Source organism: Pseudophryne corroboree, unplaced genomic scaffold (genome assembly GCF_028390025.1).
Source record: "Pseudophryne corroboree isolate aPseCor3 unplaced genomic scaffold, aPseCor3.hap2 scaffold_512, whole genome shotgun sequence".
Classification (NCBI taxonomy): domain Eukaryota; kingdom Metazoa; phylum Chordata; class Amphibia; order Anura; family Myobatrachidae; genus Pseudophryne; species Pseudophryne corroboree.
The window spans coordinates 247,805-273,817 of record NW_026970116.1 but is presented as its reverse complement, the minus strand read 5'-3'; the positions used below and the strand labels follow the sequence as shown (position 1 = coordinate 273,817).

At 48.3% G+C, this 26,013-nt stretch overlaps 19 non-coding genes and 3 pseudogenes across 19 annotated transcripts; 2 read left to right on the top strand and 20 right to left on the bottom strand.

Annotated features, from left to right (window-relative positions):
• Positions 1-332: 332 nt before the first annotated feature.
• LOC135031088 (U1 spliceosomal RNA) lies at positions 333-495 on the bottom strand. The gene has a single exon (XR_010226956.1). It is a non-coding gene; the product is annotated as a U1 spliceosomal RNA (small nuclear RNA).
• Positions 496-647: 152 nt separating this feature from the next.
• LOC135031135 (U1 spliceosomal RNA) lies at positions 648-811 on the bottom strand. Its single transcript, XR_010226990.1, has one exon. It is a non-coding gene; the product is annotated as a U1 spliceosomal RNA (small nuclear RNA).
• A 674-nt stretch (positions 812-1,485) lies between these two features.
• On the bottom strand, positions 1,486-1,648 carry LOC135031097 (U1 spliceosomal RNA). The gene has a single exon (XR_010226965.1). It is a non-coding gene; the product is annotated as a U1 spliceosomal RNA (small nuclear RNA).
• A 152-nt stretch (positions 1,649-1,800) lies between these two features.
• Positions 1,801-1,964, bottom strand: LOC135031027 (U1 spliceosomal RNA). Its single transcript, XR_010226897.1, has one exon. It is a non-coding gene; the product is annotated as a U1 spliceosomal RNA (small nuclear RNA).
• A 698-nt stretch (positions 1,965-2,662) lies between these two features.
• On the bottom strand, positions 2,663-2,798 carry LOC135031168 (U1 spliceosomal RNA; annotated as a pseudogene).
• A 152-nt stretch (positions 2,799-2,950) lies between these two features.
• On the bottom strand, positions 2,951-3,114 carry LOC135031089 (U1 spliceosomal RNA). The gene has a single exon (XR_010226957.1). It is a non-coding gene; the product is annotated as a U1 spliceosomal RNA (small nuclear RNA).
• A 9,354-nt stretch (positions 3,115-12,468) lies between these two features.
• LOC135031232 (U1 spliceosomal RNA) lies at positions 12,469-12,632 on the bottom strand. Its single transcript, XR_010227068.1, has one exon. It is a non-coding gene; the product is annotated as a U1 spliceosomal RNA (small nuclear RNA).
• A 670-nt stretch (positions 12,633-13,302) lies between these two features.
• On the bottom strand, positions 13,303-13,465 carry LOC135031171 (U1 spliceosomal RNA). Its single transcript, XR_010227013.1, has one exon. It is a non-coding gene; the product is annotated as a U1 spliceosomal RNA (small nuclear RNA).
• Positions 13,466-13,617: 152 nt separating this feature from the next.
• Positions 13,618-13,781, bottom strand: LOC135031063 (U1 spliceosomal RNA). The gene has a single exon (XR_010226933.1). It is a non-coding gene; the product is annotated as a U1 spliceosomal RNA (small nuclear RNA).
• A 695-nt stretch (positions 13,782-14,476) lies between these two features.
• On the bottom strand, positions 14,477-14,618 carry LOC135031157 (U1 spliceosomal RNA; annotated as a pseudogene).
• A 152-nt stretch (positions 14,619-14,770) lies between these two features.
• Positions 14,771-14,934, bottom strand: LOC135031193 (U1 spliceosomal RNA). Its single transcript, XR_010227030.1, has one exon. It is a non-coding gene; the product is annotated as a U1 spliceosomal RNA (small nuclear RNA).
• A 692-nt stretch (positions 14,935-15,626) lies between these two features.
• LOC135031131 (U1 spliceosomal RNA) lies at positions 15,627-15,768 on the bottom strand (annotated as a pseudogene).
• A 151-nt stretch (positions 15,769-15,919) lies between these two features.
• On the bottom strand, positions 15,920-16,083 carry LOC135031237 (U1 spliceosomal RNA). The gene has a single exon (XR_010227072.1). It is a non-coding gene; the product is annotated as a U1 spliceosomal RNA (small nuclear RNA).
• Positions 16,084-16,698: 615 nt separating this feature from the next.
• On the bottom strand, positions 16,699-16,861 carry LOC135031126 (U1 spliceosomal RNA). Its single transcript, XR_010226986.1, has one exon. It is a non-coding gene; the product is annotated as a U1 spliceosomal RNA (small nuclear RNA).
• Positions 16,862-17,013: 152 nt separating this feature from the next.
• Positions 17,014-17,177, bottom strand: LOC135031072 (U1 spliceosomal RNA). The gene has a single exon (XR_010226941.1). It is a non-coding gene; the product is annotated as a U1 spliceosomal RNA (small nuclear RNA).
• Positions 17,178-17,848: 671 nt separating this feature from the next.
• LOC135031151 (U1 spliceosomal RNA) lies at positions 17,849-18,011 on the bottom strand. Its single transcript, XR_010226998.1, has one exon. It is a non-coding gene; the product is annotated as a U1 spliceosomal RNA (small nuclear RNA).
• Positions 18,012-18,163: 152 nt separating this feature from the next.
• On the bottom strand, positions 18,164-18,327 carry LOC135031240 (U1 spliceosomal RNA). Its single transcript, XR_010227075.1, has one exon. It is a non-coding gene; the product is annotated as a U1 spliceosomal RNA (small nuclear RNA).
• Positions 18,328-18,998: 671 nt separating this feature from the next.
• Positions 18,999-19,161, bottom strand: LOC135031173 (U1 spliceosomal RNA). The gene has a single exon (XR_010227015.1). It is a non-coding gene; the product is annotated as a U1 spliceosomal RNA (small nuclear RNA).
• Positions 19,162-19,313: 152 nt separating this feature from the next.
• LOC135031253 (U1 spliceosomal RNA) lies at positions 19,314-19,477 on the bottom strand. Its single transcript, XR_010227087.1, has one exon. It is a non-coding gene; the product is annotated as a U1 spliceosomal RNA (small nuclear RNA).
• A 671-nt stretch (positions 19,478-20,148) lies between these two features.
• LOC135031116 (U1 spliceosomal RNA) lies at positions 20,149-20,311 on the bottom strand. Its single transcript, XR_010226978.1, has one exon. It is a non-coding gene; the product is annotated as a U1 spliceosomal RNA (small nuclear RNA).
• A 144-nt stretch (positions 20,312-20,455) lies between these two features.
• On the top strand, positions 20,456-20,571 carry LOC135031186 (U5 spliceosomal RNA). The gene has a single exon (XR_010227023.1). It is a non-coding gene; the product is annotated as a U5 spliceosomal RNA (small nuclear RNA).
• A 274-nt stretch (positions 20,572-20,845) lies between these two features.
• LOC135031221 (U5 spliceosomal RNA) lies at positions 20,846-20,961 on the top strand. The gene has a single exon (XR_010227057.1). It is a non-coding gene; the product is annotated as a U5 spliceosomal RNA (small nuclear RNA).
• The last annotated feature ends 5,052 nt before the right edge of the window (positions 20,962-26,013 follow it).

Genomic DNA, 26,013 nt, shown 5'->3' with positions numbered 1-26,013 from the left:
GGCGCTTGGCTGACCCCTAGTTTGCATTAAACACCTCCACCCTCCTTTGGTGTGGGGCTCATGTTGGCTATGCCCCAGCCCCTGAAGCATTCAAGCTGATTTCTTGCAGCAGCTGGGCACTGTAACAGCTCCAGAGCTGCTCTGTAAGGCAAGTAAAAGGGTGTGGGCCCTGCAGCACTACCTGTAGTTCGCATTGTGCGTTGGAAGGCACAAAGTAAGCAGACAGGAGGAGAAGTCAGGATAGTGCGCAAGGGCATAGAAGGGAGCGGCTCAAGAAAAGAGAAGTGGAAACAGACAGCAAACTAGGCTGGAGAGAGACCTGAGACAAAGAGATCTGAATTATACGAGAGCCGACCAGGGGAAACACAAATTATACAGTCAAGTTTCCCACATTTGGGGAAATCGCAGGAGCAGCACACCCAGAGTGCAATGGGTGAGCCTTGCCCTGGGAGAAGCACCTTCATGATCATAGTATCTCACCTGGCAGGTAAGTAGGAGTTGGGCTAGAGCTGGGGAGGGTCGCTGCTCGGGTACCCCCCTGTAAAGTGAAGGAGATCCAACTAAGGCAGCACAAGGGAACTCTCGAAAGAAGAACAAGGCTAGAGGAAAATCTGAGACAAAGAAATCTGACTTTTACCAGAGCTGACCAGAGGAAAGCACAAACACAGTCCCCCACTACCACAAATAATGCAGTTGAGTTTCCCACATTTGGGGAAATCACAGGGGTCAGCATACCCAAAATGCAATGAATGAACCTCACCCTGGGAGAAAAATCTTCATGACCATGGTATCTCCTATGCAAAATAAGTATGATTTGGAATAGGGCTGGGGAGGGCCGCTGCTCATGCACATCTCTGTCAAGTAAAGGAGATTTAACGGAGGCAGCACAAGGGAACTCTCATCTGGGGACAACAACTGCAGGGAGAACACATATTTTCAGATGAACATGGGAGGGCAGAAGGCTGCCTAATACTGAAGCACCCCCAAACAACAAACCAAATGCAACAACTAGTGCAAGCATTCCTGGGGAAAGTTCTGCAGAAGACGGATTTGCATACGGTGATGTCATCCAAGCAGTGGGTCAAAGTTGGCTTCAACCCTCATCTGCATATGAAAAGAGAAAAGGGGCGTGCAGGGCATGGCGGCCTTTTGCGGTGCTTGGATTACCCCTAGTTCGCATTAAACACCTCCACCCTCCTTTGGTGTGGGGCTCATGTTGGCCATGCCCCATCCCCTGAAGCATTCAAGCTGATTTCTTGCAGCAGCTGGGCACTGTAACAGCTCCAGAGCTGCTCTGTAAGGCAAGTAAAAGGGTGTGGGCCCTGCAGCACTACCTGTAGTTTGCATTGTGCATTGGAAGGCACAAAGTAAGCAGACGGGAGGAGAAGTCAGGATAGTGCACAAGGGTATAGAAGGGAGCGGCTGAAGAAAAGAGAAGTGGAAACAGACAGCAAACTAGGCTGGAGAGAGACCTGAGACAAAGAGATCTGAATTATACGAGAGCCGACCAAGGGAAACACAAATTATGCAGTCAAGTTTCCCACATTTGGGGAAATCGCAGGGGCAGCACACCCAGAGTGCAATGGGTGAGCCTTGCCCTGGGAGAAGCACCTTCATGATCATAGTATCTCACCTGGCAGGTAAGTAGGAGTTGGGCTAGAGCTGGGGAGGGTCGCTGTTCGGGCACCCCCCTGTCAAGTGAAAGAGATCCAACTGAGGCAGCACAAGGGAACTCTCGAAAGAAGAACAAGGCTAGAGGAAGATCTGAGACAAAGAAATCTGACTTTTTCTAGAGCTGGCCAGAGGAAAGCACAAACACAGTCCCCCACTACCACAAATAATGCAGTCGAGTTTCCCACATTTGGGGAAATCACAGGGGTCAGCATACCCAGAATGCAATGAATGAACCTCACCCTGGGAGAACAATCTTCATGACCATGGTATCGCCTATGCAAAATAAGTATGATTTGGGATAGGGCTGGGGAGGGCCGCTGCTCAGGCACATCTCTGTCAAGTAAAGGAGATTCAACTGAGGCAGCACAAGGGAACTCTCATCTTGGGACAACAACTGCAGGGAGAACACATATTTTCAGATGAACATGTGAGGGCAGAAGGCTGCCTAATACTGAAGCACCCCCAAACAACAAACCAAATGCAACAACTAGTGCAAGCATTCCTGGGGGAAGGCCTGCAGCAGATGGATTTGCATATGGTGATGTCATCCAAGCAGTGGGTCAAAGTTGGCTTCAACCCTCGTCTGCATATGAAAAGAGAAAAGGGGCGTGCAGGGCATGGCGGCCTTTTGCAGCGCTTGGATGACCCCTAGTTTGCATTACACACCTCCTCCCTCCTTCGGTGTGGGGCTCATGTTGGCTATGCCCCAGCCCCTGAAGCATTCAAGCTGATTTCTTGCAGCAGCTGGGCACTGTAACTGCTCCAGAGCTACTCTGTAAGGCAAGTAAAAGGGTGTGGGCCCTGCAGCACTACCTGTAGTTCGCATTGTGCGTTGGAAGGCACGAAGTAAGCAGACGGGAGAAGTCAGGATAGTGCGCAAGGGCATAGAAGGGAGCGGCTCAAGAAAAGAGAAGTGGAAACAGACAGCAAACTAGGCTGGAGAGAGACCTGAGACAAAGAGATCTGAATTATACGAGAGCCGACGAGGGGAAACACAAATTATGGAGTCAAGTTTCCCACATTTGGGGAAATCGCAGGAGCAGCACACCCAGAGTGCAATGGTTGAGCCTTGCCCTGGGAGAAGCACCTTCATGATCATAGTATCTCACCTGGCAGGTAAGTAGGAGTTGGGCTAGAGCTGGGGAGGGTCGCTGCTCGGGTTCCCCCCTGTGAAGTGAAGGAGATCCAACTGATGCAGCACCAGGGAACTCTCGAAGGAAGAACAAGGCTAGAGGAAGATCTGAGACAAAGAAATCTGACTTTTACCAGAGCTGACCAGAGGAAAGCACAAACACAGTCCCCCACTACCACAAATAATGCAGTCGAGTTTCCCACATTTGGGAAAATCACAGGGGTCAGCATACCCAGAATGCAATGAATGAACCTCACCCTGGGAGAACAATCTTCATGACCATGGTATCTCCTATGCAAAATAAGTATGATTTGGGATAGGGCTGGTGAGGGCCGCTGCTCAGGCACATCTCTGTCAAGTAAAGGAGATTCAACTGAGGCAGCACAAGGGAACTCTCATCTGGGGACAACAACTGCAGGGAGACCACATCTTTTCAGATGAACATGGGAGGGCGGAAGGCTGCCTAATACTGAAGCACCATCAAATATCAAACCATGGCCCTCATTCCGAGTTGATCGCTCGCAAGGCGATTTTAGCAGAGTTACACACGCTAAGCCGCCGCCTACTGGGAGTGAATCTTAGCTTCTTAAAATTGCGACCGATGTATTTGCAATATTGCGATTACAAACTACTTAGCAGTTTCAGAGTAGCTTCAGACTTACTCGGCATCTGCGATCAGTTCAGTGCTTGTCGTTCCTGGTTTGACGTCACAAACACTCCCAGAGTTCGCCCAGACACTCCCCCGTTTCTCCGGCCACTCCTGCGTTTTTTCCGGAAACTGTAGCGTTTTTTCCCACACGCCCATAAAACGGCCTGTTTCCGCCCAGTAACACCCATTTCCTGTCAATCACATTACGATCGCCGGAGCGAAGAAAAAGCCGTGAGTAAAAATACTTTCTTCATTGTAAAATTACTTGGCGCAGTCGCAGTGCGAATATTGCGCATGCGTACTAAGCAGAATTTCACTGCGATGCGATGAAATTTACAGAGCGAACGACTCGGAATGAGGGTCCATATGCAACAACTAGTACAAGCACTCCTGGGGGAAGGTCTGCAGCAGACGGATTTGCATACGGTGATGTTATCCAAGCAGTGGGCCAAAGTTGACTGGAACCCTCATCTGCATATGAAAAGAGAAAAGGGGCATGCAGGGCATGGCGGCCTTTTGCAGTGCTTGGATGACCCCTAGTTCGCATTAAACACCCCCACCCTCCTTTGGTGTGGGGCTCATGTTGGCCATGCCCCATCCCCTGATGCATTCAAGCTGATTTCTTGCAGCAGCTGGGCACTGTAACAGCTCCAGAGCTGTTCTGTAAGGCAAGTAAAAGGGTGTGGGCCCTGCAGCACCACCTGTTGTTCGCATTGTGCGTTGGAAGGCACAAATTAAGCAGACGGGAGGAGAAGTCAGGATAGTGCGCAAGGGCATTCTTTTCTCTTAGTCCGGGGGCAAGGCTTCAAAATGGGGTCTGCAACGGAGGAGACACAGGGGGCGTGGTCACTAGAGATGAGCGCCGGAAATTTTTCGGGTTTTGTGTTTTGGTTTTGGGTTCGGTTCCGCGGCCGTGTTTTGGGTTCGACCGCGTTTTGGCAAAACCTCACCGAATTTTTTTTGTCGGATTCGGGTGTGTTTTGGATTCGGGTGTTTTTTTCCAAAAAACCTAAAAAACAGCTTAAATCATAGAATTTGGCGGTCATTTTGATCCCAAAGTATTATTAACCTCAAAAACCATAATTTCCACTCATTTTCAGTCTATTCTGAATACCTCACACCTCACAATATTATTTTTAGTCCTAAAATTTGCACCGAGGTCGCTGTGTGAGTAAGAAAAGCGACCCTAGTGGCCGACACAAACACCGGGCCCATCTAGGAGTGGCACTGCAGTGTCACGCAGGATGGCCCTTCCAAAAAACCCTCCCCAAACAGCACATGACGCAAAGAAAAAAAGAGGCGCAATGAGGTAGCTGTGTGAGTAAGATTAGCGACCCTAGTGGCCGACACAAACACCGGGCCCATCTAGGAGTGGCACTGCAGTGTCACGCAGGATGTCCCTTCCAAAAAACCCTCCCCAAACAGCACATGACGCAAAGAAAAAAAGAGGCGCAATGAGGTAGCTGTGTGAGTAAGATAAGCGACCCTAGTGGCCGACACAAACACCGGGCCCATCTAGGAGTGTCACTGCAGTGTCACGCAGGATGTCCCTTCCAAAAAACCCTCCCCAAACAGCACATGACGCAAAGAAAAAAAGAGGCGCAATGAGGTAGCTGTGTGAGTAAGATAAGCGACCCTAGTGGCCGACACAAACACCGGGCCCATCTAGGAGTGGCACTGCAGTGTCACGCAGGATGTCCCTTCCAAAAAACCCTCCCCAAACAGCACATGACGCAAAGAAAAAGAAAAGAAAAAAGAGGTGCAAGATGGAATTGTCCTTGGGCCCTCCCACCCACCCTTATGTTGTATAAACAGGACATGCACACTTTAACCAACCCATCATTTCAGTGACAGGGTCTGCCACACGACTGTGACTGATATGACGGGTTGGTTTGGACCCCCACCAAAAAAGAAGCAATTAATCTCTCCTTGCACAAACTGGCTCTACAGAGGCAAGATGTCCACCTCATCATCATCCTCCGATATATCACCGTGTACATCCCCCTCCTCACAGATTATCAATTTGTCCCCACTGGAATCCACCATCTCAGCTCCCTGTGTACTTTGTGGAGGCAATTGCTGCTGGTCAATGTCTCCACGGAGGAATTGATTATAATTCATTTTAATGAACATCATCTTCTCCACATTTTCTGGATGTAACCTCGTACGCCGATTGCTGACAAGGTGAGCGGCGGCACTAAACACTCTTTCGGAGTACACACTTGTGGGAGGGCAACTTAGGTAGAATAAAGCCAGTTTGTGCAAGGGCCTCCAAATTGCCTCTTTTTCCTGCCAGTATAAGTACGGACTGTGTGACGTGCCTACTTGGATGCGGTCACTCATATAATCCTCCACCATTCTTTCAATGGGGAGAGAATCATATGCAGTGACAGTAGACGACATGTCCGTAATCGTTGTCAGGTCCTTCAGTCCGGACCAGATGTCAGCATCAGCAGTCACTCCAGACTGCCCTGCATCACCGCCAGCGGGTGGGCTCGGAATTCTGAGCCTTTTCCTCGCACCCCCAGTTGCGGGAGAATGTGAAGGAGGAGATGTTGTTGACAGGTCGCGTTCCGCTTGACTTGACAATTTACTCACCAGCAGGTGTTTGAACCCCAGCAGACTTGTGTCTGCCGGAAAGAGAGATCCAAGGTAGGCTTTAAATCTAGGATCGAGCACGGTGGCCAAAATGTAGTGCTCTGATTTCAACAGATTGACCACCCGTGAATCCTTGCTAAGCGAATTAAGGGCTCCATCCACAAGTCCCACATGCCTAGCGGAATCGCTCCGTGTTAGATCCTCCTTCAATGTCTCCAGCTTCTTCTGCAAAAGCCTGATGAGGGGAATGACCTGACTCAGGCTGGCAGTGTCTGAACTGACTTCACGTGTGGCAAGTTCAAAGGGCATCAGAACCTTGCACAACGTTGAAATCATTCTCCACTGCGCTTGAGACAGGTGCATCCCACCTCCTATATCGTGCTCAATTGTATAGGCTTGAATGGCCTTTTGCTGCTCCTCCAACCTCTGAAGCATATACAGGGTTGAATTCCACCTCGTTACCACTTCTTGCTTCAGATGATGGCAGGGCAGGTTCAGTAGTTTTTGGTGGTGCTCCTGTTTTCTGTACGTGGTGCCTGTACGCCGAAAGTGTCCCGCAATTCTTCTGGCCACCGACAGCATCTCTTGCACGCCCCTGTCGTTTTTTAAAAAATTCTGCACCACCAAATTCAAGGTATGTGCAAAACATGGGACGTGCTGGAATTGGCCCAGATTTAATGCACACACAATATTGCTGGCGTTGTCCGATGCCACAAATCCACAGGAGAGTCCAATTGGGGTAAGCCATTCCGCGATGATCTTCCTCAGTTGCCGTAAGAGGTTTTCAGCTGTGTGCGTATTCTGGAAACCGGTGATACAAAGCGTAGCCTGCCTAGGAAAGAGTTGGCGTTTGCGAGATGCTGCTACTGGTGCCGCCGCTGCTGTTCTTGCGGCGGGAGTCCATACATCTACCCAGTGGGCTGTCACAGTCATATAGTCCTGACCCTGCCCTGCTCCACTTGTCCACATGTCCGTGGTTAAGTGGACATTGGGTACAACTGCATTTTTTAGGACACTGGTTAGTATTTTTCTGATGTCCGTGTACATTCTCGGTATCGCCTGCATAGAGAAGTGGAACCTAGATGGTATTTGGTAACGGGGGCACACTACCTCAAGAAATTGTCTAGTTCCCTGTGAACTAACGGCGGATACCGGACGCACGTCTAAAACCAACATAGTTGTCAAGGCCTCAGTTATCCGCTTTGCAACAGGATGACTGCTGTGATATTTCATCTACCTCGCAAAGGACTGTTGGACAGTCAATTGCTTGGTGGAAGTAGTAAAAGTGTGCTTACGACTTCCCTTCTGGGATGACCATCGACTCCCAGCAGCAACAACAGCAGCGCCAGCAGCAGTAGGCGTTACACGCAAGGATGCATCGGAGGAATCCCAGGCAGGAGAGGACTCGTCAGAATTGCCAGTGACATTGCCTGCAGGACTATTGGCATTCCTGGGGAAGGAGGAAATTGACACTGAGGGAGTTGGTGGGGTGGTTTGCGTGAGCTTGGTTACAAGAGGAAGGGATTTACTGGTCAGTGGACTGCTTCCGCTGTCACCCAAAGTTTTTGAACTTGTCACTGACTTATTATGAATGCGCTGCAGGTGACGTATAAGGGAGGATGTTCCGAGGTGGTTAACGTCCTTACCCCTACTTATTACAGCTTGACAAAGGGAACACACGGCTTGACACCTGTTGTCCGCATTTCTGGTGAAATACTTTCACACCGAAGAGCTGATTTTTTTGGTATTTTCACCAGGCATGTCAACGGCCATATTCCTACCACGGACAACAGGTGTCTCCCCGGGTGCCTGACTTAAACAAACCACCTCACCATCAGAATCCTCCTGGTCAATTTCCTCCCCAGCGCCAGCAACACCCATATCCTCCTCATCCTGGTGTACTTCAACACTGACATCTTCAATCTGACTATCAGGAACTGGACTGCGGGTGCTCCTTCCATCACTTGCAGGGGGCGTGCAAATGGTGGAAGGCGCATGCTCTTCACGTCCAGTGTTGGGAAGGTCAGGCATCGCAACCGACACAATTGGAGTCGGACTCTCCTTGTGGATTTGGGATTTCGAAGAACGCACAGTTCTTTACGGTGCTACTGCTTTTGCCAGCTTTAGTCTTTTCATTTTTCTAGCGAGAGGCTGAGTGCTTCCATCCTCATGTGAAGCTGAACCACTAGCCATGAACATAGGCCAGGGCCTCAGCCGTTCCTTGCCACTCCGTGTGGTAAATGGCATATTGGCAAGTTTACGCTTCTCCTCCGACAATTTTATTTTAGGTTTTGGAGTCCTTTTTTTACTGATATTTGGTGTTTTGGATTTGACATGCTCTGTACTATGACATTGGGCATCGGCCTTGGCAGACGACGTTGCTGGCATTTCATCGTCTCGGCCATGACTAGTGGCAGCAGCTTCAGCACGAGGTGGAAGTGGATCTTGATCTTTCCCTAATTTTGGAACCTCAACATTTTTGTTCTCCATATTTTAATAGGCACAACTAAAAGGCACCTCAGGTAAACAATGGAGATGGATGGATTGGATACTAGTATACAATTATGGACGGGCTGCCGAGTGCCGACACAGAGGTAGCCACAGCCGTGAACTACCGCACTGTACTGTGTCTGCTGCTAATATATAGACTGATTGATAAAGAGATAGTATACTCGTAACTAGTATGTATGTATAAAGAAAGAAAAAAAAACCACGGTTAGGTGGTATATACAATTATGGACGGGCTGCCGAGTGCCGACACAGAGGTAGCCACAGCCGTGAACTACCGCACTGTACTGTGTCTGCTGCTAATATAGACTGGTTGATAAAGAGATAGTATACTCGTAACTAGTATGTATGTATAAAGAAAGAAAAAAAACCACGGTTAGGTGGTATATACAATTATGGACGGGCTGCCGAGTGCCGACACAGAGGTAGCCACAGCCGTGAACTACCGCACTGTACTGTGTCTGCTGCTAATATAGACTGGTTGATAAAGAGATAGTATACTCGTAACTAGTATGACTATAAAGAAAGAAAAAAAAACCACGGTTAGGTGGTATATACAATTATGGACGGGCTGCCGAGTGCCGACACAGAGGTAGCCACAGCCGTGAACTACCGCACTGTACTGTGTCTGCTGCTAATATATAGACTGGTTGATAAAGAGATAGTATACTCGTAACTAGTATGTATGTATAAAGAAAGAAAAAAAAACCACGGTTAGGTGGTATATACAATTATGGACGGGCTGCCGAGTGCCGACACAGAGGTAGCCACAGCCGTGAACTACCGCACTGTACTGTGTCTGCTGCTAATATATAGACTGGTTGATAAAGAGATAGTATACTCGTAACTAGTATGTATGTATAAAGAAAGAAAAAAAAACCACGGTTAGGTGGTATATACAATTATGGACGGGCTGCCGAGTGCCGACACAGAGGTAGCCACAGCCGTGAACTACCGCACTGTACTGTGTCTGCTGCTAATATAGACTGGTTGATAAAGAGATAGTATACTCGTAACTAGTATGTATGTATAAAGAAAGAAAAAAAAACCACGGTTAGGTGGTATATACAATTATGGACGGGCTGCCGAGTGCCGACACAGAGGTAGCCACAGCCGTGAACTACCGCACTGTACTGTGTCTGCTGCTAATATAGACTGGTTGATAAAGAGATAGTATACTACTAATATTATATATACTGGTGGTCAGGTCACTGGTCACTAGTCACACTGGCAGTGGCACTCCTGCAGCAAAAGTGTGCACTGTTTAATTTTAATATAATATTATGTACTCCTGGCTCCTGCTATAACCTATAACTGGCACTGCAGTGCTCCCCAGTCTCCCCCACAATTATAAGCTGTGTGAGCTGAGCACAGTCAGATATATATATACATTGATGCAGCACACTGGGCTGAGCAGTGCACACAGATATGGTATGTGACTGAGTCACTGTGTGTATCGTTTTTTTCAGGCAGAGAACGGATATATTAAATAAAACAAACAACTGCACTGTCTGGTGGTCACTGTGGTCGTCAGTCACTAAACTCTGCACTCTCTTCTACAGTATCACAGCCTCAGGTCAATCTCTCTCTCTCTCAACCCTAATCTAAATGGAGAGGACGCCAGCCACGTCCTCTCCCTATCAATCTCAATGCACGTGTGAAAATGGCGGCGACGCGCGGCTCCTTATATAGAATCCGAGTCTCGCGAGAATCCGACAGCGTCATGATGACGTTCGGGCGCGCTCGGGTTAACCGAGCAAGGCGGGAGGATCCGAGTCTGCTCGGACCCGTGAAAAAAACATGAAGTTCGTGCGGGTTCGGATTCATAGAAACCGAACCCGCTCACCTCTAGTGGTCACAGCAGCTTTTCTCTACAGTCTGCACCAGCAGGAGCCTACACCATTTTTTATGATCACGCTGAACTGCAGTGCGACTGCAATTACAGCATGGTCAAGAAGGGAGGCGTCATGCTGGGTGGCCATGCCCTGTCACTGTGCAGGAGCCAGCACCGCTCACACACTAGTCCCCGGGTGCAGCCCCCAACCCCCGGGACACCCGGAGCAACAAAATGTAGATTCAGGCCACCAGGCCACGCCCCTACCTATGAAACCATGCCTCCTTTTTACCATTGCGCTGTTTATCTGCGCGCACTGCATTACAATCTCCCTCGCCACCTCTCTGGGTGTCACCAGTGATAGTGACACCTCTGCCATGCTTGTAGCAGCTGGTCCTAAGATCTACGCCTCAAGCCCTGAGTGTTTGCCCTTGTGACTTGTTGATCATCATAGCGAAGCAGATGCTTACAGAAAACTGCAGGGGCTTAGATTGAAAATAAAAAAAATTGATGGGTATAAGGTAGAGAGGAGCGGGTTCGGTTCTCCGAGAACCGAATTCCCCACGAACTCCACGTGGTTTACACTGGTCCGAGGCAGGCTCGGTTGTTCCCGCCTGACTTGGAAAACCTGAACAAGGGAAAATGTCATCATCCCGCTGTCAGATTCTCGTGAGATTCGGATTCCATATAAAGAGCTGCGCGTTGCTGCCATTTTTACTCGTGCATTGAAGAGAGAGCGGAGAGGACGTGGCTATGTTCTCTCAGTGGAAATCTCAATATCAGTGCTCAGTATCAGTGGTTACTTATTGCTGCTCAGTAATACTAGTAGTGTGTCTCTCCTGCTCAGTGTCAGTTCTCAGTAGTATCCTCATCAGTGCTCAGTATCACTGCTCATTGTCTTGTGCTGCATTGTGGTGCTCAGCATACTACAGTACATTACTAATAGTCCAGTGCTGCATCTTGCTGCTCAGTGTCAGTTCTAGTATCCTCATCAGTGCTCACTATCACTGCTCATTGCATTGTGGTGTTCTGTATACTACAGTAACATAGTAATATAGTATATATAGAGGAGCGGGTTCGGTTCTCCGAGAACCGAATTCCCGACGAACTCCACGTGGTTTACACTGGTCCGAGGCAGGCTCGGTTGTTCCCGCCTGACTCGGAAAACCTGAACAAGGGAAAATGTCATCATCCCGCTGTCGGATTCTCGCGAGATTCGGATTCCATATAAAGAGCTGCGCGTTGCCGCCATTTTTACTCGTGCATTGAAGAGAGAGCGGAGAGGACGTGGCTATGTTCTCTCAGTGGAAATCTCAATATCAGTGCTCAGTATCAGTGGTTACTTATTGCTGCTCAGTAATACTAGTAGTGTGTCTCTCCTGCTCAGTGTCAGTTCTCAGTAGTATCCTCATCAGTGCTCAGTATCACTGCTCATTGTCTTGTGCTGCATTGTGGTGCTCAGCATACTACAGTACATTACTAATATTCCAGTGCTGCATCTTGCTGCTCAGTGTCAGTTCTAGTATCCTCATCAGTGCTCACTATCACTGCTCATTACATTGTGGTGTTCTGTATACTACAGTAACATAGTAATATAGTAACATATAGTAACATAGTTTTTGAGGTTGAATAGAGGCAAATTGCCCATCGTGTTCAACCTGTTTTAAGTTGTGATGATTCTACATACTTGCTGAATAATGTTTTATGACTAGTTAGCTACTATAACTCATGTTACCCCCGGATTAACCATGTTGATATTTTAAGTATTATAACCTTGGATAGCTTTTTCATTCAGAAATGTATCCATTCCTTTTTTAAATCCAATTACAGAGTCCGCCATTACCACCTTCCCTGGCAGGGAATTCCACATCCTGATTGCCCTAACAGTGAAGATCATAGTATCTCACCTGGCAGGTAAGTAGGAGTTGGGCTAGAGCTGTGGAGGATTGCTGCTCGGGCACCCCCTGTCAAGTGAAGGAGATCCAACTGAGGCAGCACAAGGGAACTCTCGAAAGAAGAACAAGGCTAGAGGAAGATCTGAGACAAAGAAATCTGACTTTTACCAGAGCTGACCAGAGGAAAGCACAAACACAGTCCCCCACTACCACAAATAATGCAGTCGAGTTTCCCACATTTGGGGAAATCACAGGGGTCAGCATACCCAGAGTGCAATGAATGAACCTCACCCTGGGAGAACAATCTTCATGACCATGGTATCTCCTATGCAAAATAAGTATGATTTGGGATAGGGCTGGGGAGGGCCGCTGCTCAGGCACATCTCTGTCAAGAAAAGGAGATTCAACTGAGGCAGCACAAGGGAACTCTCATCTGGGGACAACAACTGCAGGGAGAACACATATTTTCAGATGAACATGGGAGGGCAGAAGGCTGCCTAATACTGAAGCACCCCCAAACAACAAACCAAATGCAACTACTAATGCAAGCATTCCTGGGGGAAGGCCTGCAGCAGACGGATTTGCATATGGTGATGTCATCCAAGCAGTGGGTCAAAGTTGGCTTCAACCCTCGTCTGCATATGAAAATAAAAAAGGGGTGTGCAGGGCATGGCGGCCTTTTGCGGCGCTTGGATGACCCCTAGTTCGCATTAAACACCTCCACCCTCCTTCGGTGTGGGGCTCATGTTGGCTATGCCCCAGCCCCTGAAGCATTCAAGCTGATTTCTTGCAGCAGCTGGGCACTGTAACAGCTCCAGAGCTGCTCTGTAAAGCAAGTAAAAGGGTGTGGGCCCTGCAGCACTACCTGTAGTTTGCATTGTGCGTTGGAAGGCACAAAGTAAGCAGACGGGGAAGTCAGGATAGTGCACAAGGGCATAGAAGGGAGCGGCTCAAGAAAAGAGAAATGGAAACAGACAGCAAACTAGGCTGGAGAGAGACCTGAGACAAAGAGATCTGAATTATACGAGAGCCGACCAGAGGAAACACAAATTATGTAATCAAGTGTCCCACATTTGGGGAAATCGTAGGAGCAGCACACCCAGAGTGCATTGGGTGAGCCTTGCCCTGGGAGAAGCACCTTCCTGATCATAGTATCTCACCTGGCAGGTAAGTAGGAGTTGGGCTAGAGCTGGGGAGGGTCGCTGTACGGGCACCCCCCTGTCAAGTGAAGGAGATCCAACTGAGGCAGCACAAGGAAACTCTCGAAAAAAGAACAAGGCTAGATGAAGATCTGAGACATAGAAATCTGACTTTTACCAGAGCTGACCAGAGGAAAGCACAAACACAGTCCCCCACTACAACAAATAATGCAGTCGAGTTTCCCACATTTGGGGAAATCACAGGGGTCAGCATACCCAGAATGCAATGAATGAACCTCACCCTGGGAGATCAATCTTCATGATAATGGTATCTTCTATGCAAAATAAGTATGATTTGGGATAGGGCTGGGGAGGGCCGCTGCTCAGGCACATCTCTGTCAAGTAAAGGAGATTCAACTGAGGCAGCACAAGGGAACTCTCATCTGGGGACAACAACTGCAGGGAGAACACATATTTTCAGATGAAAATGGGAGAGCAGAAGGCTGCCTAATACTGAAGCACCCCCAAACAACAAACCAAATGCAACAACTAGTACAAGCATTCCTGGGAAAAGGTCTGCAGAAGACGGATTTGCATACGGTGATGTCATCCAAGCAGTGGGCCAAAGTTGGCTGGAACCCTCATCTGCATATGAAAAGTGAAAAGGGGTATGCAGGGCATGGCGGCCTTTTGCGGTGCTTGGATGACCCTTAGTTTGCATTAAACACCTCCACCCTCCGTCGGTGTGGGGCTCATGTTGGCTATGCCCCAGCCCCTGAAGCATTCAAGCTGATTTCTTGCAGCAGCTGGGCACTGTAACAGCTCCAGAGCTGCTCTGTAAGGCAAGTAAAAGGGTGTGGGCCCTGCAGCACTACCTGTAGTTTGCATTGTGCATTGGAAGGCACAAAGTAAGCAGACAGGAGGAGATGTCAGGATAGTCCACAAGGGTATTGAAGGGAGGGGCTTAAGAAAAAAGAAGTGGAAACAGACAGCAAACTAGGCTGGAGAGAGACCTGAGACAAAGAGATCTGAATTATATGAGAGCCGACCAGGGGAAACACAAATTATGCAGTCAAGTTTCCCACATTTGGGGAAATCGCAGGGGCAGCACACCCAGAGTGCATTGGGTGAGCCTTGCCCTGGGAGAAGCACCTACATGATCATAGTATCTCACCTGGCAGGTAAGTAGGAGTTGGGCTAGAGCTGGGGAGGGTCGCTGCTCGGGCACCCCCCTGTCAAGTGAAGGAGATCCAACTGAGGCAGCACAAGGGAACTCTCGAAAGAAGAACAAGGCTAGAGGAAGATCTGAGACAAAGAAATCTGACTTTTACCAGAGCTGACCAGAGGAAAGCACAAACACAGTCCCCCACTACCACAAATAATGCAGTTGAGTTTCCCACATTTGGGGAAATCACAGGGGTCAGCATACCCAGAATGCAATGAATGAACCTAACCCTGGGAGAACAATCTTCATGACCATGGTATCTCCTATGCAAAATAAGTATGATTTGGGATAGGGCTGGGGAGGGCCGCTGCTCAGGCACATCTCTGTCAAGTAAAGGAGATTCAACTGAGGCAGCACAAGGGAACTCTCATCTGGGGACAACAACTGCAGGGAGAACACATATTTTCAGATGAACATGGGAGGGCAGAAGGCTGCCTAATACTGAAGCACCCCCAAACAACAAACCAAATGCAACAACTAGTAAAAGCATTCCTGGGAGAAGGTCTGCAGAAGACGGATTTGCATACGGTGATGTCATCCAAGCAGTGGGCCAAAGTTGGCTGGAACCCTCATCTGCATATGAAAAGAGAAAAGGGTTATGCAGGGCATGGCGGCCTTTTGCGGCGCTTGGATGACCCCTAGTTCGCATTAAACACCTCCATTCTCCTTCGGTGTGGGGCTCATGTTGGCTATGCCCCAGCCCCTGAAGTATTCAAGCTGATTTCTTGCAGCAGCTGGGCACTGTAACAGCTCCAGAGCTGCTCTGTAAGGCAAGTAAAAGGGTGTGGGCCCTGCAGCACTACCTGTAGTTCGCATTGTGCGTTGGAAGGCACAAAGTAAGCAGACGGGAGAAGTCAGGATAGTGCGCAAGGGCATAGAAGGGAGCGGCTCAAGAAAAGAGAAGTGGAAACAGGCAGCAAACTAGGCTGGAGAGAGACCTGAGACAAAGAGATCTAAATTATACGAGAGCCGACCAGGGGAAACACAAATTATGCAGTCAAGTGTCCCACATTTGGGGAAATCGCAGGAGCAGCACACCCAGAGTGCAATGGGTGAGCCTTGCCCTGGGAGAAGCACCTTCATGATCATAGTATCTCACCTGGCAGGTAAGTAGGAGTTGGGCTAGAGCTGGGGAGGGTTGCTGCTCGGGTACCCCCCTGTCAAGTGAAGGAGATCCAACTGAGGCAGCACAAGGGAACTCTCAAAGAAGAACAAGGCTAGAGGAAAATCTGAGACAAAGAAATCTGACTTTTACCAGAGCTGACCAGAGGAAAGCACAAACACAGTCCCCCACTACCACAAATAATGCAGTCGAGTTTCCCACATTTGGGGAAATCACAGGGGTCAGCATACCCAAAATGCAATGAATGAACCTCACCCTCGGAGAACAATCTTCATGACCATGGTATCTCCTATGCAAAATAAGTATGATTTGGGATAGGGCTGGGGAGGGCCGCTGCTCAGGCACATCTCTGTCAAGTAAAGGAGATTCAACTGAGGCAGCACAAGGGAACTCCCATCTGGGGACAACAACTGCAGGGAGAACACATATTTTCAGATGAACATGGGAGGGCAGAAGGCTGCCTAATACTGAAGCACCCCCAAACAACAAACCAAATGCAACAACTAGTACAAGCATTCCTGGGGGAAGTTCTGCAGAAGAGGGATTTGCATACGGTGATGTCATCCAAGCAGTGGGCCAAAGTTGGCTGGAACCCTCATCTGCATATGAAAAGAGAAAAGGGGTATGCAGGGCATGGCGGCCTTTTGCGGCGCTTGGATGACCCTTAGTTCGCATTAAACACCCCCACCCTCCTTCGGTGTGGGGCTCATGTTGGCTATGCCCCAGCCCCTGAAGCATTCAAGCTGATTTCTTGCAGCAGCTGGGCACTGTAACAGCTCCAGAGCTGCTCTGTACGGCAAGTAAAAGGGTGTGGGCCCTGCAGCACTACCTGTAGTTTGCATTGTGCATTGGAAGGCACTTAAGAATAGAGAAGAGGAAACAGACAGCAAACTAGGCTGGAGAGAGACCTGAGACAAAGAGATCTGAATTATACGAGAGCCGACCAGGGGAAACACAAATTATGCAGTCAAGTTTCCCACATTTGGGGAAATCGCAGGAGCAGCACACCCAGAGTGCAATGGGTGAGCCTTGCCCTGGGAGAAGCACCTACGTGATCATAGTATCTCACCTGGCAGGTAAGTAGGAGTTGGGCTAGAGCTGGGGAGGGTCGCTGCTCGGGTACCCCCCTGTCAAGTGAAGGAGATCCAACTGAGGCAGCACAAGGGAATTCTCGAAAGAAGAACAAGGCTAGAGGAAGATCTGAGACAAAGAAATCTGACTTTTACCTGAGCTGACCAGAGGAAAACACAAACACAGTCCCCCACTACCACAAATAATGCTGTCGAGTTTCACACATTTGGGGAAATCACAGGGGTCAGCATACCCAGAATGCAATGAATGAACCTCACACTGGGAGAATAATCTTCATGACCATGGTATCTCCTATGCAAAATAAGTATGATTTGGGATAGGGCTGGGGAGGGCCGCTGCTCAGGCACATCTCTGTCAAGTAAAGGAGATTCAACTGAGGCAGCATAAGGGAACTCTCATCTGGGGACAACAACTGCAGGGAGAACACATATTTTCAGATGAACATGGGAGGGCAGAAGGCTGCCTAATACTGAAGCACCCCCAAACAACAAACCAAATGCAACAACTAGTGCAAGCATTCCTGGGGGAAGGCCTGCAGCAGATGGATTTGCATATGGTGATGTCATCCAAGCAGTGGGTCAAAGTTGGCTTCAACCCTCGTCTGCATATGAAAAGAGAAAAGGGGCGTGCAGGGCATGGCGGCCTTTTGCGGCGCTTGGATGACCCCTAGTTTGCATTAAACACCTCCACCCTCCTTTGGTGTGGGGCTCATGTTGGCTATGCCCCAGCCCCTGAAGCATTCAAGCTGATTTCTTGCAGTAGCTGGGCACTGTAACAGCTCCAGAGCTGCTCTGTACGGCAAGTAAAAGGGTGTGGGCCCTGCAGCACTACCTGTAGTTTGCATTGTGCATTGGAAGGCACAAAGTAAGCAGACGAAAGAAGTAAGGATAGTGCGCAAGGCCATAGAATGGAGCGGCTTAAGAAAAGAGAAGTGGAAACAGACAGCAAACTAGGCTGGAGAGAGACCTGAGACAAAGAGATCTGAATTATACGAGAGCCGACCAGGGGAAACACAAATTATGCAGTCAAGTTTCCCACATTTGGGGAAATCGCAGGGGCAGCACATCCAGAGTGCAATGGGTGAGCCTTGCCCTGGGAGAAGCACCTTCATGATTATAGTATCTCACCTGGCAGGTAAGTAGAAGTTGGGCTAGAGCTGGGGAGGGTCGCTGCTCGGGCACCCCCCTGTCAAGTGAAGGAGATCCAACTGAGGCAGCACAAGGGAACTCTCGAAAGAAGAACAAGGCTAGAGGAAGAACTGAAACAAAGAAATCTGACTTTTACCAGAGCTGACCAGAGGAAAGCACAAACACAGTCCCCCACTACCACAAATAATGCAGTTGAGTTTCCCACATTTGGGGAAATCACAGGGGTCAGCATACCCAGAATGCAATGAATGAACCTCACCCTGGGAGAACAATCTTCAAGACCATGGTCTCTCCTATGCAAAATAAGTATGATTTGGGATAGGGCTGGGGAGGGCCGCTGCTCAGGCACATCTCTGTCAAGTAAAGGAGATTCAACTGAGGCAGCACAAGGGAACTCTCATCTGGGGACAACAACTGCAGGGAGAACACATATTTTCAGATGAACATGGGAGGGCAGAAGGCTGCCTAATACTGAAGCACCCCCAAACAACAAACCAAATGCAACAACTAGTGCAAGCATTCCTGGGGGAAGGCCTGCAGCAGATGGATTTGCATATGGTGATGCCATCCAAGCAGTGGGTCAAAGTTGGCTTCAACCCTCGTCTGCATATGAAAAGAGAAAAGGGGCGTGCAGGGCATGGCGGCCTTTTGCGGCGCTTGGATGACCCCTAGTTCGCATTACACACCTCCACCCTCCTTCGGTGTGGGGCTCATGTTGGCTATGCCCCAGCCCCTGAAGCATTCAAGCTGATTTCTTGCAGCAGCTGGGCACTGTAACTGCTCCAGAGCTGCTCTGTAAGGCAAGTAAAAGGGTGTGGGCCCTGCAGCACTACCTGTAGTTTGCATTGTGCGTTGGAAGGCACGAAGTAAGCAGACGGGAGAAGTCAGGATAGTGCGCAAGGGCATAGAAGGGAGCGGCTCAAGAAAAGAGAAGTGGAAACAGACAGCAAACTAGGCTGGAGAGAGACCTGAGACAAAGAGATCTGAATTATACGAGAGCCGACCAAGGGAAACACAAATTATGCAGTCAAGTTTCCCACATTTGGGGAAATCACAGTTGCAGCACAACCAGAGTGCAATGGGTGAGCCTTGCCCTGGGAGAAGCACCTTCATGATCATAGTATCTCACCTGGCAGGTAAGTAGGAGTTGGGCTAGAGCTGGGGAGGGTCGCTGCTCGGGCACCCCCCTGTCAAGTGAAAGAGATCCAACTGAGGCAGCACAGGGGAACTCTCGAAAGAAGAACAAGGCTAGAGGAAGATCTGAGATAAAGAAATCTGATTTTAACCAGAGCTGACCAGAGGAAAGCACAAACACAGTCCCCCACTACCACAAATAATGCAGTCGAGTTTCCCACATTTGGGGAAATCACAGGGGTCAGCATACCCAGAATGCAATGAATGAACCTCACCCTAGGAGAACAATCTTCATGACCATGGTATCGCCTATGCAAAATAAGTATGATTTGGGATAGGGCTGGGGAGGGCCGCTGCCCAGGCACATCTCTGTCAAGTAAAGGAGATTCAACTGAGGCAGCACAAGGGAACTCTCATCTGGGGACAACAACTGCAGGGAGAACACATATTTTCAGATGAACATGGGAGAGCAGAAGGCTGCCTAATACTGAAGCACCCCCAAACAACAAACCAAATGCAACAACTAGTGCAAGCATTCCTGGGGGAAGGCCTGCAGCAGATGGATTTGCATATGGTGATGTCATGCAAACAGTGGGTCAAAGTTGGCTTCAACACTCGTCTGCATATGAAAAGAGACAAGGGGCGTGCAGGGCATGGCGGCCTTTTGCGGCGCTTGGATGACCCCTAGTTCGCATTACACACCTCCACCCTCCTTCGGTGTGGGGCTCATGTTGGCTATTCCCCAGCCCCTGAAGCATTCAAGCTGATTTCTTGCAGCAGCTGGGCACTGTAACTGCTCCAGAGACGCTCTGTAAGGCAAGTAAAAGGGTGTGGGTCCTGCAGCACTACCTGTAGTTTGCATTGTGCGTTGGAAGGCACGAAGTAAGCAGACGGGAGAAGTCAGGATAGTGCGCAAGGGCATAGAAGGGAGCGGCTCAAGAAAAGAGAAGTAGAAACAGACAGCAAACTAGGCTGGAGAGAGACCTGAGACAAAGAGATCTGAATTATACGAGAGCCGACCAGGGGAAACACAAATTATGCAGTCAAGTTTCCCACATTTGGGGAAATCGCAGAAGCAGCACACCCAGAGTGCAATGGGTGAGCCTTGCCCTGGGAGAAGCACCTTCATGATCATAGTATCTCACCTGGCAGGTAAGTAGGAGTTGGGCTAGAGCTGGGGAGGGTCGCTGCTCGAGCATCCCCCTGTCAAGTAAAGGAGATTCAACTGAGGCAGCACAAGGGAACTCTCATCTGGGGACAACAAATGCAGGGAGAACACATATTTTCAGATAAAAATCTTGGTCATGCTCTGGTTTCTCTTCAGAACGAACAAATCTTTCGCCTTTTACTAAAGATTTCCGTGGAGAGGAGCAAAACCGAGTTTTATCTCAATTTTTGCATGCCCCATCTTTTTGGGGTTTCTTTTATCGGTTTAAAGATAGAATGAGTGTGCTTTAATGTAAGCTCATTTGCATAGAAATGACAGTAAATGTTTGTTTCTTTTCAAACAGAACTTTCTTGACCACACTAATTGTTTGAAAGATCTGGGAGCACATGGAAAAGAGTACAAACCATGTTTATAGCAAGGGGAAGCCTGGTGAGAAATCTGCTTTCTTTCATTCAAATTGGGTGCTCACTTTGAGCTGAATGAGAACTGCTGGCATGGCACTCAGGCGACAGGTGGAATCTTGGTCATGCTCTGGTTTCTCTTCAGAACTAACAAATATTTTGCCTTTTATTAAAGATTTCCGTGGAGAGGAGCAAAACTGAGTTTTATCTCAATTTTTGCATGCCCCATATTATTGGGGTTTCTTTTATCAGTTTAAAGACAGAACGAGTGTGCTTTCTTGTTAGCTTTAATGTAAGTTTATTTGCATAACAATGACAGTAAATGTTTGTTTCTTTTCAAACAGAACTTTCTTGACCATGCTACTTGCTTGAAAGATCTGGGAGCACATGGAAAACAGTACAAACCATGCAGTATCACAAGAGCCTTTATTTGATCTTTCATGAAGATAGAGCAGAATTGAGGACACGTCAACAATTTCTGCCGAAGGTGGTTCATCTTTCCACATGGTGCCTTTGGCCACTGACACCTTCGTTGAGTCAAAGTCTCTGGCTGTGGTCAGAACTTTGAAAATTTATGTCACCAGAACGGTTCAGATTAGGAAAACAGAGGCTCTGTTTGTCCTGTATGCTCCCAACATGATTGGGTGTCCTGCTTCCATGCAGACCATTATGCGCTGGATCTGTGGTAAGATTCAGCATGCTCATTCCACGGCAGGATTGCCGTTACTGAATTAGGTGAAGACCCATTCTACTAGAAAGGTGGGTTCATCCTGGGCAGCTGGTCGGGGAGTCTCGGCATTGCAACTTTGCCGAGCAGCTATTTAGTAAACACTTTTGCTAAGTTTTACAAGTTTGATACCTTGGCTGATGATAACCTCAAGTTGGGTCATTCGGTGCTGCAGAGTCGTACGCACTCTCCCACCCGTTCAAGAGCTTTGGTATAACCCCATGGTTCTTAATGTGACCCCAGCATCCTCTAGTTCGTATGAGAAAATAGGATTTTAATACCTACCGGTAAATCCTTTTCTCTTAGTACTTAGAGGATGCTGGGCACCCGTCCCAGTCCATACTGTGTCTGCAGTTATTACTTGTGGTTATACACATGTTGTGTTACGGTTCTGGTCAGCTTTTTGCTGCAATTGTTCATGCCGTTGGCTTGTGTTCTGTTGAATGCCACGTTCTGCGGCATGCTTAAGGTGTGAGCTGGTAAGATGCTCACCTTAGTTTAACAATAAATCCTTTCCTCGAAATGTCCGTCTCCCTGGGCACAGTTCCTATAACTGGAGTCTGGAGGAGGGGCATAGAGGGAGGAGCCAGTTCACACCCTTTGAAAGTCTTAAAGTGCCCATGTCTCTTGCGGATCCCGTCTATACCCCATGGTTCTTAATGTGACCCCAGCATCCTCTACGGACTAAGAGAAAAGGATGCCCTTGTGTACTATCCTGACTTCTCCTCCCGTCTGCTTACTTTGTGCCTTCCAACGCACAATGCGAACTACAGGTGGTGCTGCAGGGCCCACACCATTTTACTTGCCTTACAGAGCAGCTCTGGAGCTGTTACAGTGCCCAGCTGCTGCAAGAAATCAGCATGAATGCTTCAGGGGATGGGGCATGGCCAACATGAGCCCCACACCAAAGGAGGGTGGGGGTGTTTAATGCGAACTAGGGGTCATCCAAGCACTGCAAAAGGCCGCCATGCCCTGCATGCCCCTTTTCTCTTTTTATATGCAGATGAGGGTTCCAGCCAACTTTGGCCCACTGCTTGGATGACATCACCGTATGCAAATCCGTCTGCTGCAGACCTTCCCCCAGGAATGCTTGTACTAGTTGTTGGATATGGTTTGATATTTGATGGTGCTTCAGTATTAGGCAGCCTTCCGCCCTCCCATGTTCATCTGAAAAGATGTGGTCTCCCTGCAGTTGTTGTCCCCAGACGAGAGTTCCCTTGTGCTTCCTCAGTTGAATCTCCTTAACTTGACGGGGGAGGGGCTGCCCGAGCTGCCACCCTCCCCAGCCCTATCCCAACTCATACTTATTTTACATATTAGATCTCTTGATCATGAAGATTGTTCTCACAGGGTGAGGTTCATCCATTATATTTTAAAATAGGAAGGTACAAATTACATATTTGAATTGCATCTATGTGCTGGATTCAAATGTCCCCCCCCCTTCCTTTCTCAATTGTGCCCGTCAGCAGCTATTCTAAGGTTGCTGCCAATGGGTGTGACACATTAATTTCTTCTGTGGGGTACACTGGACTCCACAAGGATTCACATTGGGGTGTAGAGTAGGATCTTGATCTGAGGCACCAACCGGCTCAAAGCTTTTGACTGTTCCCAAGAAGCTCAGTGCATTCTCCTCTATAACCCCGCTTCCATGAACAGGGAGCTCAGTTTGTAGTTGGTGCCTTCAGTAGCAGGCCAATTAACAGGGGCCTGCCTCAGGCAGCCTATTCTTAGCTATTAATTTTGACAAGAAAAGAAGAACTTGTTTTATGAGAATCTACAAGGGCTGCAGCAGGCTAGGTCTAATAGACATCTTTACTGCAGCTTCATCACTCCCAGTGGCGCTATATACTCCCGTGCCCTGGTTGCTGGGTCACTGCAGCGGAGGCTCCGGTTTCATCCTAAGGTCAGTCACACACACACCACCCTTCCGGATCACGAGGCCGCTGATGAAGGGGAGCGAGGCCGTAGGGGGTGGGCCGTGTGCGCACTGCGGTGGACACTTATTACTGGGCAGCCGCTCCACTAGCCACCAGGTACAGTTAAGGAGCACAGGTCTGGGGGTTTTTCTCCTATATTAACCCAATTTTGTACTGCCCGCAGCGCATTGTGATAGGTAATAGGGCCTGATTCAGGTTGGATTGCAATCACAATAAGCGATCCAACTGCAAAAATTGCTAAGAGCATACGCATGTGCCTGCATTTTCTGCGGCACCCCGCAGAGAATGTGATCGCCTCTGCCTGTCAATCGGGGCGGGGAAGGGGGGGAGAGGTGGGTCAGCAACACTCCATTTCCAAGTCAGGGATGGAGCGGTGCGGGGGCAAGGCTTCAAAATGGGGTCTGCAACGGAGGAGACACAGGGGGCGTGGTCACAGCGGCTGTATGACATCACATTCAGCCGCTGTGATCACAAAAATGGTGGCGGCTTCCTGCGCGCACATACAGTCTGCACCAGCAGGAGCCTACACCATTTTTTATGATCACGCTGAACTGCAGTGCGACTGCAATTACAGCATGGTCAAGAAGGGAGGCGTCATGCTGGGTGGCCATGCCCTGTCACTGTGCAGGAGCCAGCACCGCTCACACACTAGTCCCCGGGTGCAGCCCCCAACCCCCGGGACACCCGGAGCAACAAAATGTAGATTCAGGCCACCAGGCCACGCCCCTACCTATGAAACCATGCCTCCTTTTTACCATTGCGCTGCTTATCTGCGCGCACTGCATTACAATCTCCCTCGCCACCTCTCTGGGTGTCACCAGTGATAGTGACACCTCTGCCATGCTTGTAGCAGCTGGTCCTAAGATCTACGCCTCAAACCCTGAGTGTTTGCCCTTGTGACTTGTTGATCATCATAGCGAAGCAGATGCTTACAGAAAACTGCAGGGGCTTAGATTGAAAATAAAAAAATTGATGGGTATAAGGTAGAGAGGAGCGGGTTCGGTTCTCCGAGAACCGAATTCCCCACGAACTCCACGTGGTTTACACTGGTCCGAGGCAGGCTCGGTTGTTCCCGCCTGACTCGGAAAACCTGAACAAGGGAAAATGTCATCATCCCGCTGTCGGATTCTCGCGAGATTCGGATTCCATATAAAGAGCTGCGCGTTGCTGCCATTTTTACTTGTGCATTGAAGAGAGAGCGGAGAGGACGTGGCTATGTTCTCTCAGTGGAAATCTCAATATCAGTGCTCAGTATCAGTGGTTACTTATTGCTGCTCAGTAATACTAGTAGTGTGTCTCTCCTGCTCAGTGTCAGTTCTCAGTAGTATCCTCATCAGTGCTCAGTATCACTGCTCATTGTCTTGTGCTGCATTGAGGTGCTCAGCATACTACAGTACATTACTAATAGTCCAGTGCTGCATCTTGCTGCTCAGTGTCAGTTCTAGTATCCTCATCAGTGCTCACTATCACTGCTCATTGCATTGTGGTGTTCTGTATACTACAATAACATAGTAATATAGTAACATAGTTTTTGAGGTTAAATAGAGGCAGATTGCCCATCGTGTTCAACCTGTTTTAAGTTGTGATGATTCTACATACTTGCTGAATAATGTTTTATGACTAGTTAGCTACTATAACTCATGTTACCCCCGGATTAACCATGTTGATATTTTAAGTATTATAACCTTGGATAGCTTTTTCATTCAGAAATGTATCCATTCCTTTTTTAAATCCAATTACAGAGTCCGCCATTACCACCTTCCCTGGCAGGGAATTCCACATCCTGATTGCCCTAACAGTGAAGAAACCTTTCCTCCATTGCGTTCTGAACTTTCCTCCAGTCGCAGCGAGTGACCACGTGTTCTTTTAATAAATAATTCCTCTGATAACTATTTGTTATGTATCTTTACATATTTGAAGATATTAATAATATCTCCTCTTAGGCACCTCTTTTCTAGTGTATAAATATTCAGCCTAGTAAGTCTTTCCTTATAGTCCAGTACTTTTAGGCCTTTAATCAATTTAGTCTTCAGGATCTCTTACACTTCCATGAGCAGCAGAGTAGTGCAATGGAAGCATGCTGGGCCCATAACCCAGAGGTCGATTGATCGAAACTATCCACTGCTATGTGCATTTTTTTTTTATAATTAAAGTAATCAAAAACTGGGATTGATATTTTGGCTCTTTTATTTTTACTTAAAGTACAATAACTTTTATCATTTTAATTTGTTTTAATAGTATATTGACAGCATTGTTTTCTTTAAAAAATCCACTTAATTTTCTTTACCCTATTACTGAAATGGTAATTGACAAAAACAAACTACATTGTCACCAGAAGAGCAATGCAAAATGTACAAGTGATATATGAAAATCATCTTCCATCTTGAATTTCAATGATGCATTGGGACAACAATTTGTGAGAAACATCTTCACCCATAAAGAAAGATTTTCTTAATTCCTTACCTGTGTGCTGATTAGATATCACCTTGTTTTCACATTAAACAGACTTCCCCGTGAGGAAGCAGCAAGGATGCAGTGACGTTTCCTGGTGTCAACCTGTATTATTTCAGTAGACATTGAAATGAGGATGCATCTTTGATGCCTTTCCAATGAAGCAAGTTTATTTCAG